Consider the following 13,521-nt stretch of genomic DNA (forward strand, 5'->3'; position numbering starts at 1 on the left):
CTTCCATATCGAACGAAAATGCTCGTTGGTATATGCTGACGGTGCGTGTGAAAGTCACGATAAGTATTCCTTTAATAACGCCAAGTCAAGTTCTTGTTGTCTGCTCTTTGTACAGCGGATAGAAGAAAGGCGCTACCTCTTGTGACAGATTCAAAGCTTGTGGCTGTCACTGACAAGTGTACGCATGTAACAAGGTGTCAGTTCACATCGATATATTTTATTTTATATGGTAGTCTCTTCGCTGCTGCATATTATATTTTCGCATTTTCCGCATTATAGAATACTTTATTTTATTTATTCTCTCTCTCTCTCTCTCTTTGGTAATTTGGCATTTTCATTTTGTTATTGCCTTTCTTGTTTCTGTTATACTTGTATTGTAAGGGTGTCTTCACTTTTCGCAACTTTTGTTCTGCATTTAACTTCACATTGGCAACGCAATACTGTAAATGTCATGTCAAACACTCAAAGACTTTAAAATTTATATTGTCATTTCAATATATGCACTTACAGAATAAAGGCTTATGCTTTCATGTGTATGTGTGTATTTCACTGTATGTGTTTTCTTTATTTATATTCGCAAACAAAGCGAATGAGGTCTGATTAAAGGCTTGAGTTCAGCTGAGAAAACCATATCGATAACTTTTAAGTCCTGAACAGGGTATATTAAGTTTTTCTACGAAATATCCAGAGAGAAACCTCGAAGACCCTATGATATATATAAAAAGTATTTTAAATACTTCTCATACTTGAAGGGACATTTCAGTATATATAATACATTAACCACCTAAATAATATATTATTATATTCTAAAGTTGTCCCTTAAACTTGAAAGCCCTTTTAAAACTTCAAAGATACCTCGTTCAAACCAATAGTAACTCTTTTAATTTTAAGTTTTTTTTAAGAGCAGTCTCATCCAAAATCAATGCAATAATTTTTTTAATAAGTTGCAAACAATTGAAGAGGTAAACTTTTCTTTTACTTTATAACTTGCGTTTTTAATTTAATTTAATAAATATAAATTTGTTTATTTTATTATAATTACGTATAATATTTTAAAGGACAAATCTGTTGCAACTTTCCTGATTTTATTATATTCGCTTCGCTTAATTAAGTTTTTACATTCGTCGTTTTAAATATGAGTTTTTCACATGAGATAAAAATCACTCGAATTTCCAACCAAACTGATTCAAGTAGCCTATAAATCTACACAAGCTTAAGCACATAAAAACTGCATGCTTGTATTCTACTTGTCACAAAACACTTCGCACATGTTTGTATGCATAGAAGCCAGCATAAGAATGTCGGAAAAGTCCCACGAGGCAACATTGTGCCAGTTCGCGTTTTCCTTTCACAACCCGTTGCCACTTGCCCCAACAGGCAACATCCACAACTTTGTATGTACATGTGTATGTATGCGGGTAACATCCGCGACGAGCAACGCATGTTCCAACACGAATCCGGAAACACATTCGAGTGAAACAATAACACATATCTGTGCAGAAAAATCGGCGGCTGTAGCAAGCGCTACAACAACATCAAATTTGATGGCAACGCATCTACAGCTTCCGCTCGATAAAGTCAAAACCAAGTGTAGCCCGTAACCTGCTTCTTCGACGCAACTGCCTCTGCGTAGTGTGAGAATGCGTACAGCATAAAAAGCAGCTGCTAATATTTCAGAGACAATTCTGGCACCAAAAAAGTTGTGGAGTGTGAGTGTTTTCGCTACATTTTGCCCCTGCGACATTTTTGTCATGCAGCTAACCCATTTTTTGTTGGTTTTTTTTTGGAATTTGCTCTTCCAATTTGTAGTCTCCATTGTCACTTGCCGCTCTTAGAGCATTCATTGTTGTTGCTACTTATATTGCCCATGCACATCAATTGGGCACACAGCTGACAGCCGATCAACCGAGTATGCCCAATGACTCGAATATTTAACCCGTTTTGCAGGCTACGAATGCCTGCACGTCGATTAAATTTTAAATTGGCAGTGTTGCTTTTGAGTGGATTTTTGCTTGAAACCCGCAATACAAACAAATTAGTATATATTTAGATGCGTACACACACTCAGTTGTGGACTGTAAGAAATGGCCTTTCAAATTTAAATCTTATTGAACGCTTTAAGTTAGTTAGCTTTAAGAACCGCCTGTTGAGGTATCAACTTAATCTCTTCGTCAATTATATACGTTATAATGTTTAAGTAAGGAACAATCATAACCAAAGATATCATAGAATTGTGTTCTATTCTACAACTCATAATTCATCATTCAAAATTCATATTTCGAAATTTTTTAAATTATTGATTTGTTTCGCACATAAAACTCTGATCTCTCTTCTAAGTTTTTCTGGTAGGTCTCACATATCAGCTTACAAATATGAAGCCACTTACAAACATATGTACACCCACTATTTCTTTTTTTTTTTGTGCGCTCAGAATAAGTCATTAGAATTTTTTAATTTTAGTGTTAATTAAAGACATTCTTTAGTCAGCACACACATAAACACACACTTTCCTCATGCATTCAAACACGTAAAGTACACACCTCGCCCATACACTCCCAAACATTTGAAACGACAAATTTCGCTCAAAGGCCACCGCTTCTATTATTGTATTTTCGTTGATTTTTGTTCTAATATACTCGGTCTTTTTTTTTTGTATTTGTTAGCATTACTTTTTTATTGCTGCATCACTTTGTTATTGGCAGCCTTTTCGGGTCGCCGACAACCTCTTGTTACCCACATTAAAAATTCAATTATCAGACCAAAGTAAAATTCCATCGACATGAATTTGCGTAAATTCCTATTCGAACATTTTTGCCAAAGTTCAGGCATTAAAGTCTTTTATAAATATGTAAATGCTGCTGGCAAGGAGCACCAGGCAGCGCATCCAAAGAGCATCTGTCAAATTTGTTAATAGATAACTTGGTAAGGATTATTTAAATACTTACAAACAAGCATACTTACATAGAGCTGGGCTGCTAAGAGCTGCCAGCTTTCACTACTGCTGCGTTTAATGGGTAACTTGGAAAATTAAATCGAATAAAATTCAATTTTGAAGTACTGCCTTGCAATTATATGCGGAGCATAGGGAATTAACATTGTTTACGCTTACATTAATGTCAGAATCTTTGAAAGAATGTTTTACGTTACGTTGTAAGGTTAGTAACTAATTCGCTAAACTATTTTTATGTAAAATGGCCTCGATAAAGCTAAAATGGTTTTTAATTTACTGAAAAAAATTAATGCTTATATTTTGCAGAAGTTAGACTATACCGTCCACTATTACAGAATACCACAATAGGAAAAATTCCATACTTATTTTTTTTAAGGTGTCGCAATTTTCTCTTTCAAATAATACTCGCAATAAGCTCAAAATTAATTACTTTACCGAAAATGTTGACCGCTTGACAATTATTATTACCACAGTTGAATATTAGAATAAGGGCTACCTATCCTTCAACTATTTTACGCACAATAAAATATTAAACATTATTTTTTTAATATAATTTTTATACTCTTGAAACATGTTGCTATCGAGTATAATAGTTTTGTTCACCTAACGGTTGTGCGTATCACCTAAAACGAATCGAGTTAGATATAGGGTTATATATATATAAATGATCAGGATGAAGAGACGAGTTGAAATCCGGGTGACTGTCTATCTAACCATCAGTTTGTCCAAGCGGAAAACTGTAACTTGAGTAAAGAAAAGAGAGATATCTTGCTGAAACTCGATACACCACATGTGCATTGGATGAAATCGTATAATAACCCCGCGCACTCCCCATATAACGGGTTTATTAAAAACTTATAAAAGTGCAAAAAATCAATAACTAAATGCGTCAGAGACATTAAATTTTACATCCGGAATGACACAAGTGGATTTTAAAGGAACCTTGTCAAAATTGGGAATGGGCGGGGCTCCGCCTACATTTTGACGAAGTCATATATCTCCGAAACTACTTGATCAATTTCAACAAAATTTGATACATAAATTTAGTTTAACAATTTCATCTTACAATGAGAAAATGAGCGCAATCGGACTAAGGCACGCCTACTTCCTGTCTAGCATAATTTTAAATTCAACATGAGACTTTCACTTTCCAGTGTAAAAGTCAAGCATCAAGGAACGTATTAGGACAAGACTTTGCACAAAAAAAAACTTTGCACTTTCTTAAGTCTAAAATTTGTCAAAATCGGACTATAACTGTTCAAGCTTCTAGTTATAGAATATGGCGATCCCATTGCCTGGTACTAAATTTTTACTGGAAATAACGGTCAATCTGTGAGATATATTTTTGCAATTCGGAGAAAGACTCTTTCTGATAATAGTACGCAAGTATGTCAAAAACGGATCTGATCGGGTCAATACTTTCCATGGCCCCCATACTTCAAACGTCATATATCGCAATGCATATATCGGCAAATATATGAGCTATTTTAATAAAATTAAATAAATGAATATTCCTTATAATGCTCCATCTTTGTGCCTTAAATTAGTAAAATCGGTTGAAAGCTTGCCCTAGCCCTCATATTACAAATCACAGAATTTTCAAACATCCGGTTGATTTTACTCCACATATGTTGGTGATGGCATATGAGGTACCTTAATGAAACTAAGGGAGTACATTATTCTGTTAACAGGATGTTGTATTGCCAAAAACAAATAAAATCGGCTCAATATTACCCAAATCTCTCATATACTTAGTATAAGCTTTCAAACTTCCAGTTGGTCTTGTGACATATATATAAAATATATAATATATAGTCAATATGTAAGATATCTTAGTAAAATTATCCGAACGTATAACATTGGATACGCTATAGTTTAAGGTATTATAAATATTATATATCTTAGTAAAATTATCCGAACGTATAACATTGGATACGCTATAGTTTAAGGTATAATATTTATAATACCTTAAACTATAGCGTATCCAATGTTATACGTTCGGATAATTTTACTAAGATATCTACATATTCACTATATATAATATATTGTATATATATGTCACAAGACCAACTGGAAGTTTGAAAGCTTATACTAAGTATATGAGAGATTTGGGTAATATTGAGCCGATTTTATTTGTTTTTGGCAATACAACATCCTGTTAACAGAATAATGTACTCCCTTAGTTATATATATATATATATATAGTTTAACTATAGCTTAATGTCGAAGAAATGCGAATTTAGTCTACGAATACCCCAATTCGCAAATACTACATACTTGTATATTGATTTTAGTTATTCTAACAAACCTTATCCCGAACATATCGTTCAATGTGCGTACTATAAATTTATAAAATTGCTTGAAAATATTATCTTAAGTATACCGCAGCAATGTCAAAATTAGTTCAATCAGCCCATCTCTTTCTCTGTTTCCAATATAGCATGTATAATAATTTCCGACCTTCCAACAAAATGTGTGATATTTTCACAAAATTAAATAAAGAAGCTTTGTTAAAAATTTTGTGGGAATATGAATGTAATTAGTCTACACTTTCGTCAAATCCAAATCTTGTATCTCTAAAATAACGAATTGCGATGATCTCCTTGACGAGTTCACATGAACTCATTATATTGTATTAAATTTAGTTTCTTCACTTCAGTTTTGAATCGCATATATCTCATTTGAAAATTATCTTAATACAATTTAAGCTGATACGAAGTGAAATACTTGTATAGTTTAAAAAATTTTTTATTATAAATTTTTTCTACAACTTGAGGGTATTTTCTTTGCTTTGATTCTCGCAAGTTGCAAAAATATAAAATGTCCGTTCCACCTTAGCCCTTGCTTACTTTTTCTTTTTAATTTGTACGACTTGAGCTCTCTGCTTGGCCATCTTATATGAAAGTGTCATGTCAGGGCGTATGAGCAACGTATCAAAATATAATGAAATTTAACATAAACATACTACACAATATATAATATTTACTGCCGGTTCAATTTAGCTCCAAAACAATTTTAGTTGAAAAAGTTATTATTTAACATATCAATCAATTTTACTAAATTTACAATAAATACTAAAAAATAAAATAAAATTGCTGACTTATTTTATTAATTAATGGAATTAAAGTGATAACATGATATACCTATAATATTATATTATTATTATATATTAATATATTGCCCTGGTATAGTGGTGCCAAATGCTTTACGATAAACAGCATTATCTTTATTGAGAGGGCGTGGCGTATGAGCAACACATTTGATATCAGTTTCCAAAAGTCGAAAAATAAAATTTATTTATTTGAGGAAATTATAAATCTTCGCAATTACACAAATACAATATATAAAATCGGAAAAAAAGATATATTACGCACACGAGCTACGGTCAACACTTGCAAAGCACAATGATTGTAATTGTTTCGTATTTCATTCTCTTTAAAAATGGCTTTATACCACAAACACATAATAAAAACATAAAACTATTAAGCATACACAGAATAAAAATCAATACAAAATATAAATTTATTCTTCTATTTTTATTGAGCTACAAATAATATTGCTAACACAAGCTTCCACGCCTACTGAATATAGCAACTGTTATATGTACTGTGCTAAATAGCCTTTCCTTCAATTCTAGATTTATTTAAAATACATTTCAATTAAGTCTGTCCCATCTAAACTGCATAATATGCTTTAAAGAGAATTTAAATGAGTTAAAATTAAGAGAAAAGTAATAAAATGAGATTTTGAAAAATTCTGAATAATAAATTCTACTAGCACCGTTATATTTGCATACTTAATTCTTAAGCACACTATGTGTATTTTCTCGTCACTGCCACTTTCAATTTTACCAAAAACGACATAACTCTATACTCTTCGTTCGACTAAAATCTTGGAAAGCGTACATATGTATTGTTCCAAAGCACATATATATATACACATATCGATATAAATGAATGTAGACGTACGCTGCAGCGGTGCAAATTCATACATTTGAAACAGTCAGCGAAAGATGAAAATTTATTTTGGCACGACTAACTTTTTCTCCAAGTTGTTTTAACCATTAAAAAGCCAATTGTAGTTACTTCACATAACTTGAACGTGAGAAGAGATGAATTAAAGCACTCAAGCGAGCCAAAGCTGCCACAGCGTTGACATTCTTTACTTTTGCGAAAGGCATGCAGCGTCTGTGTATTGTAGAAATAGTAGAATAGTGCAGCGCGGCATAAATGATAAAATAGCGCTTCACTCGTCCATAAGAACATACCTATATACATAAATTTTTTATGTAGATATATAAATGTATACGTATATAATTTATATATACTTCTATGTGTATGTGAATAGTAATTTTTTAGTCAGAAGTAGCTGCAAAAGTTGAACGGTTAAAGAAACTTGGCGTGGCGGCAAAGAAATCGGTAAAGTTTCGAATAATGAAAAGAACCCTTTAGAAAAATGTTTGTATGAAGAAGTTATTATTTTTGTAGAAAAAAATGTTTTTCACCTTTACGGCAATAAGAAACGAATACTAATGTGACTTCCCAAATGAAGAAGTATATTGTCAATACGTATTTTAAATTGTATGCCTAACTACGGCTTTGACTATCATATATTATAAAACTGCAAAGAAATATTTGAAATCGGATTATTTGACGGTTTCGTGGACAAGTTTGAAGAGAAGAATTACCTTGCAAAATATTGATTAATTTTTAATAATATGAAGTCATTGTATATAATAATAAAAGAAACCTAAATATTTATATAAAATATGGTAAATATGATCTATGAGCTTTTGGTCAAGCGCAATAGCTTCCTTAGTAACCGACATTCCTTCTTCTCTTTCGCTATGCATTAAAAGTTTGCTTACAGAGCTATTAGTATACTGAAACGTTTCTTCTTGTATTTGACTAAGTATGTTATTATATTGCGGTTAGATATTTTTACTGCTTCTATTAAAAGTGAATGACATAAACTTTTGGCGGCTATCATGGAAAGTCAATGTTTCCGTAATATGCTGGACATTAAATATGAAATGATAAAATAAATATTTATTTCTCAGTAGCAGTTGCCATTCTAGGGGCGCAGATTTGCTATTAGACAATATTAAAAAAACGTCATCTCTATATATTTAAAAGCTCATAGAAAGACAAATTTATACATTTAATTGAAATTATTATTTTCAAACCAGCATTACCAACTAAAGGGTAACTAATAGTATTTAATTTACTTTATCTATTTGTTTATTTAAAGTAAAAAGCAAATATTAAACAAGTAAGGAACGTCTGAGATTTTTGAAAATCTTATATTAGGTATATACTTCCCGACCTGATTTTATCTATTTTTGGCATTACTACATATTATAAGAGAATGAGTTTCATAAAGGTACCTCACATACCGTCACCAACATATATGGGGTAAAATCAACCGGATGTTTGAAAATTCTGTGATTAGTTATATGTAGACTAGGGCAAGGTTTCGCCAGATTTTACTTATTTTGGGCAAAAAGCTTACCATTATACAAAAAAAAAAAAAAGTGTGGTATATGGGAAGTAGACGTGGTTGCAATCCGATTTCGCTAATTTTCCCACTATAACCTAGGATCGCTAGGAGAATGTTATGTACTGAATTTGGTGAAGTAGATCTGGAGATATGTGATTTCACTTAAATGTTAGAGGTGCCACGCCCATCACCCAATTTTGACATCGGCTCCTATAAAATCAATGCAGTTCTTTGTACTAAGTGACAGGTTTATATCTTATTTTAGTGCTTAAGTTAGTTATGGAAATTTATAGGATTTCGATTTATGACGTTTTGTGGACGTGGCAGTGACGATTATGCCCATCTACAATACCAAACGTCTTATGGTACCAAGGAACATGTGTATCAAGTTTCATCAAAATATCTTAATTTTTACTCAAGTTACAACTTGCACGGATAGACGGACGGCAAGTCGTCAATTCGTCTCGTCATCCGGATCATTTATATATACATAGCTTTATATCTATCTCGTTTTATTTTAGGGGATACAAACAATTGTTAGATAAACAAAACGAATATATTCGGTTGCAACATGTTGCTAGAGTATAAAAATCAACACTAACCTGTTAAATTGTTCAATTTACCTAAACACAAAGGAGTATATGTCAAATAATATACAAAATAACGCTATTCTCCGATACGATTTTCCTGAATATAATGTACAATTTCTTATAACTTTGTTGGTAAATTTGGACTTTTACTGCATCTATTTCATTGTGTTCTAGAATGAGGCGGTTGCTGCGGCGCATGAGTAACCTCAACAGCATCACATATTGCATCACAATAATATAATAAATTTTTGTATATTTTACGTATCTGATTTAGTAGATTTTACTAGAATTATGTGTATACGCTAAATTTTGATAAGAATAAATTAATAAAAAAAATTAAAAGTGCGCTGCATACCGTATAAAACTGTCCAGCTTAGAATGGCTAACACATGAATGTCTAACTGTAGCCAATTCAATTTGCCGGAATTTACTTTAACGGGATCCTTCACCTTGGCTGTTTTTTCCGTTTTAATCGCTAAATTTCAAATATTCAAAAATGCTAATGCTAGTGTCTAGTCACAACTGGGATTATCAACATTAAGTAAAGCAAAATTGCTGCTTCAAAGGTACGTAAGCAGAAATCTTCTGCCAAGAAGTCGGCTACATTGAACCGGCAGTTGTGTATTCTAGGACGTGTCTAGGGCAAAGTTTTCAAACAAATTATAGTTTTTTCTGTGTGAAAGTTTAAGAGTAATAATGTGAAATTTTTTGCAATCCATCGTCAAAAAGGTGCCATTTTTAGGTTTTTGAGTCTGTTCAAAGAATCTCGTTTATCTTCATAAACAATTAATTTTATTAAAAAAATTAAAATTAATATTATTTTTGCATAAGTACTGCAATTTTCTATTTATATCAATTTTATAATATTATATATTAAAAAATAATATATTAAGTAATGTGATAATTGACTTTGATGGGTACAAACGTGCCTATATGTATCATATGGACAATTGGCTTTGAGAGAAAGGTTCTATTCAGCAGTTTGGTGGGGCCTTATTTAAAATTTGCTTTTATATATTGCAATCCGATCAATCGACTTATTCCTGTCGAATGGAACATTTGTGCCTTCTTTCTTTTGCTTTGTATCCACTTAAATACGGGAATGTATTGCCATCTAATAATGCTTGTTTTATACTTATCGTTATATATGATAGCAATGCTCGAGAACACTAGAACACTAAAACATACGCTGGACTTTTGCAAACAGTTCCCTTAGAGTAAATCTGTTGAAATTCAATATTTTTAAATAAATAATAACCCAAACCAATATCTCAGTTAAATGTGTTTCATCGAATTAGAACTGAAGCTAAGAAATATGGAAAGCTGCTTGGTTCTTCCAGGCCAAAGTTACGAAATTTATTTTATATAGTATTTTAATTTCAAAAAATAATAGTTTTACAAAATTAAATTAATATAAGAATAAGTTTTGCAATTTTTATTATTTAGAGGACTTTGCTAAACAAATTAACTATTAGACAACATTAAATGAATTAGGGGACAATTTCCATCAAATTTTATATTGACAGAAACAAGAGTTTACTCACACACGTTTTTTGATATTTGCTGAATAAAATACTAGTAAGTCTATTAAATCTTTACCAAACAAACTCAGAAATAAAAATTCAACCCATTTTTTTTAATTAAAAAGTCCATTTCCGTTTCAACCTTCCAGCTAATGACTTGTCTGCGCTGCTGTTCTCCGCAAAAAAAAAAACTTAATGCCACACACTACAACAAATGGATAGCTGAGCGTCAACTTTTAACGCCAACTTTAATTATAAGCCTCATAAAACTGTACGGGAGCTGTTTAAGGCACTTGCGGCGAAAGTGGCAATAAAGCGTTAAGGGCTAAATTACAACAAAAAAACAATAAAGCACGAAAATGTCAGCAATGTGAGACAATAAAATCAGAGAGAGTTGGCTGCACGACTTAAAGGATGTTAATAATTTTTCACAGCGCTACATATTTGCTGTCAAAAAGCTCCTCGCTCGCTACACACACACTCACTTACTTATCATCTTCCACTTGTGCGCCGATGAGAATTCCTTTTGTACGCGATGCGATGCTAACTCAAAGGCGACTGAATTTCTGTACTTGCTGCCTTTGTTGTTGCCGCTTAAGTTGCTGCCGCGCGCTTGAGTTTTTAACTTGCACCGCTGTGTTTCCGGTTACACTTGCTGCGGTCTGCCTAGCGTCGGCTGACAACTGCTGTGCGCTTGACGGACGCGGCGTTGCTTCCAATTAGACGGCTACTGCTGGGGTTAAAGCGAAATGTCTGCTTTTTGCGCTTGTTCAGTTAACCGTTATTTTTTCAGGTTCTTCAGTTTTGTCCACTACATTTGCTTTTATTTCTGTTATTTCTGCTTTGCGCTAGACGATTTTCTTCGAACACTTTTTATTATTACTATTTTTTGTTTAATTTGAGAGCGTTTTGCCCGCTGTGCTGTTGTCTTTGGTCTCTGCTAATTGAATCGCGTTAATGTAATTGTAAACTTACAACACGAGCGAACGCCGAAAAGTCACTGTGATTTATTGTTAACTTAGTTTCTTAGAACCGCACTTTAACGGTATTAGCTCTGGGAGGATTTCTCGCGAAATATTACACTTCTTAAATGATGATTTGACTGTCTTCTTTTGGGATGCGCACAAAATTCCGTTTACTTTATTCAACCGCTCATGCGTGTACAGAGTGCGAGTGATATGTTTGCTCGTAAATGCAGAAATAGCAATAAAACCGTTAAACTATCTTTTTACAGCTTTGAAGATAAGTCAATAAATTTTTTTGTTATTGCTTGTGTATGCGTGGTTCCATGCGCGCATACCGTAATTGGCGGTCGTTTGTAGCTAACGCTTGCAGTTGAATTCCCTACTTAGGGAAACACATATATACATACATATACACTTATAGCATATATAGACACACTAAGGCATATATGTATGTATGAATGAATATGTGCAGCTTTTATGGTTATTGACTTGCAACAGCTGCTGCGGTCAACTAACAACAAACACAGCCATACACATATACTGGAAAGTAAACACCGTTATACAATACGCAAAATCAACGCTACGAAACAACTGGACCTGTCTAAATAAGCGACTGTTTGTATGCCGTTTCAACTGCAACTCACACAAAACTTCACTGTTGCTGCAGCAGTTATATTGCTATTGCTGCTGCTTTTCCTGTAGCTATTGCTATGACTCTTGCTAATGCTTTAGCTGCGGTTTTGGTGCAAAGTTCACGCGCGACGTCCACAAGTCCTTGCGGCTCGAGCGTAAATTACCAACTGAAGTTTGCAACAAATCGCGTGCCGTCGCCAAATGCCGTTTCGTCGGCAGCGAATGTAAGGAAGTGCGTGTGGTGAGTTTTACGCATGGTGAATATGCTGTGTGAAGCATACTTTTGTGCGTTTGCTATGTGTACTAAGCGAGCAGACAGGGCGTATGAGTGATATCGGTAGCTGTTTTGCAATCAAATGTATTTAGCCTTACTAAATAGAGACTAACGAAAGCATATACAAATACAAAAACAAATACCGCAAAAATGAGCTTGAGTGCTCGCTGTTTTTTTGCCGCTGTTTTTTTGCCGCTTTTGTGCCTTCACACGCTTAAACATTAAGTCACATTTGAGTATACACTTATCAGCGTACTCCAATGTTGGACTGGCCGCTGTCTGTGTGGGTATATGTGTGTACGTGTGTTATGTGATGCGACCGGGTATCTACAGTTAGACACGCTTTTGCACTGCAGCTTTTCACCAAAATTGGTTTTATGCAAAGCTTTCGTTCACTCTTTAGCGCCGGCTTAGAAATGTGGCCGTGTGTATGTATGTGTGTGTATGCGACTGTGTGAACCCATAAATATTCGCCAACTGCGAGTGAAACTTGCGCTCACGACATTGGCATTGCTTAGTTTGGCTTGACACGCATTGTTGTTGTGACTTTATTATTGTTGCCGTTTCTTTAATGTTGTTGTTGTGTAAGTAGAGACTGTTGCTTTCTGTGGGCATAAAACAACAAATTGTTGCTTCGTGTTGAGAGAAACAACACTGATAGCACGATAGCTGCTATAATGCCTCTGCTTAATACTTATCGTAGCTCTGTTTAATAGATATGAAGTAAATGGAAAAATTGTATATGCGTGCATTGTAATTTTAAATAAATTAATTAAAAATATTGCGAGTTCGAATAAGGGTTTTACTTTTATTGAACTTTTCGATTATAAAAATTATACAATTATTTATATAAAATAAAGTAGAAATAAAATTGTTTGAGTATGAGTGAAAAAGTTAGAAAGAATAATTTGAATGTTAGTAAAATTATTTGCAATAGTTTCAAGTCTCGTATTTTGGCTAAACACTCTGGAGTCCCAGGTCTTATTCTTTTTTGTTTTCTTCGTTTTTTGTTACAGATGCCGTGAGTTTCTATAAACGCCTGAGAATATAGAGTCCCGCTTGAAAAGCGTTGAGATATGGTCCACAA

The 13,521-nt window shown here is 33.3% G+C and overlaps 1 protein-coding gene across 1 annotated transcript in view; it reads right to left on the reverse strand.

Annotated features, from left to right (window-relative positions):
- LOC106618785 (uncharacterized) overlaps positions 1 to 12,299 on the reverse strand; it is an 89,364-nt gene extending 77,065 nt beyond the window's left edge. The window contains exon 1 of the mRNA XM_014236671.3: positions 11,052 to 12,299. The gene's annotated coding sequence lies outside the window, so the exon portion shown is untranslated. The remainder of the gene's footprint in view (positions 1 to 11,051) is intronic.
- Between the last annotated feature and the right edge of the window lie 1,222 nt (positions 12,300 to 13,521).

This window comes from Bactrocera oleae, chromosome 2, assembly GCF_042242935.1.
Source record: "Bactrocera oleae isolate idBacOlea1 chromosome 2, idBacOlea1, whole genome shotgun sequence".
Taxonomy (NCBI): domain Eukaryota; kingdom Metazoa; phylum Arthropoda; class Insecta; order Diptera; family Tephritidae; genus Bactrocera; species Bactrocera oleae.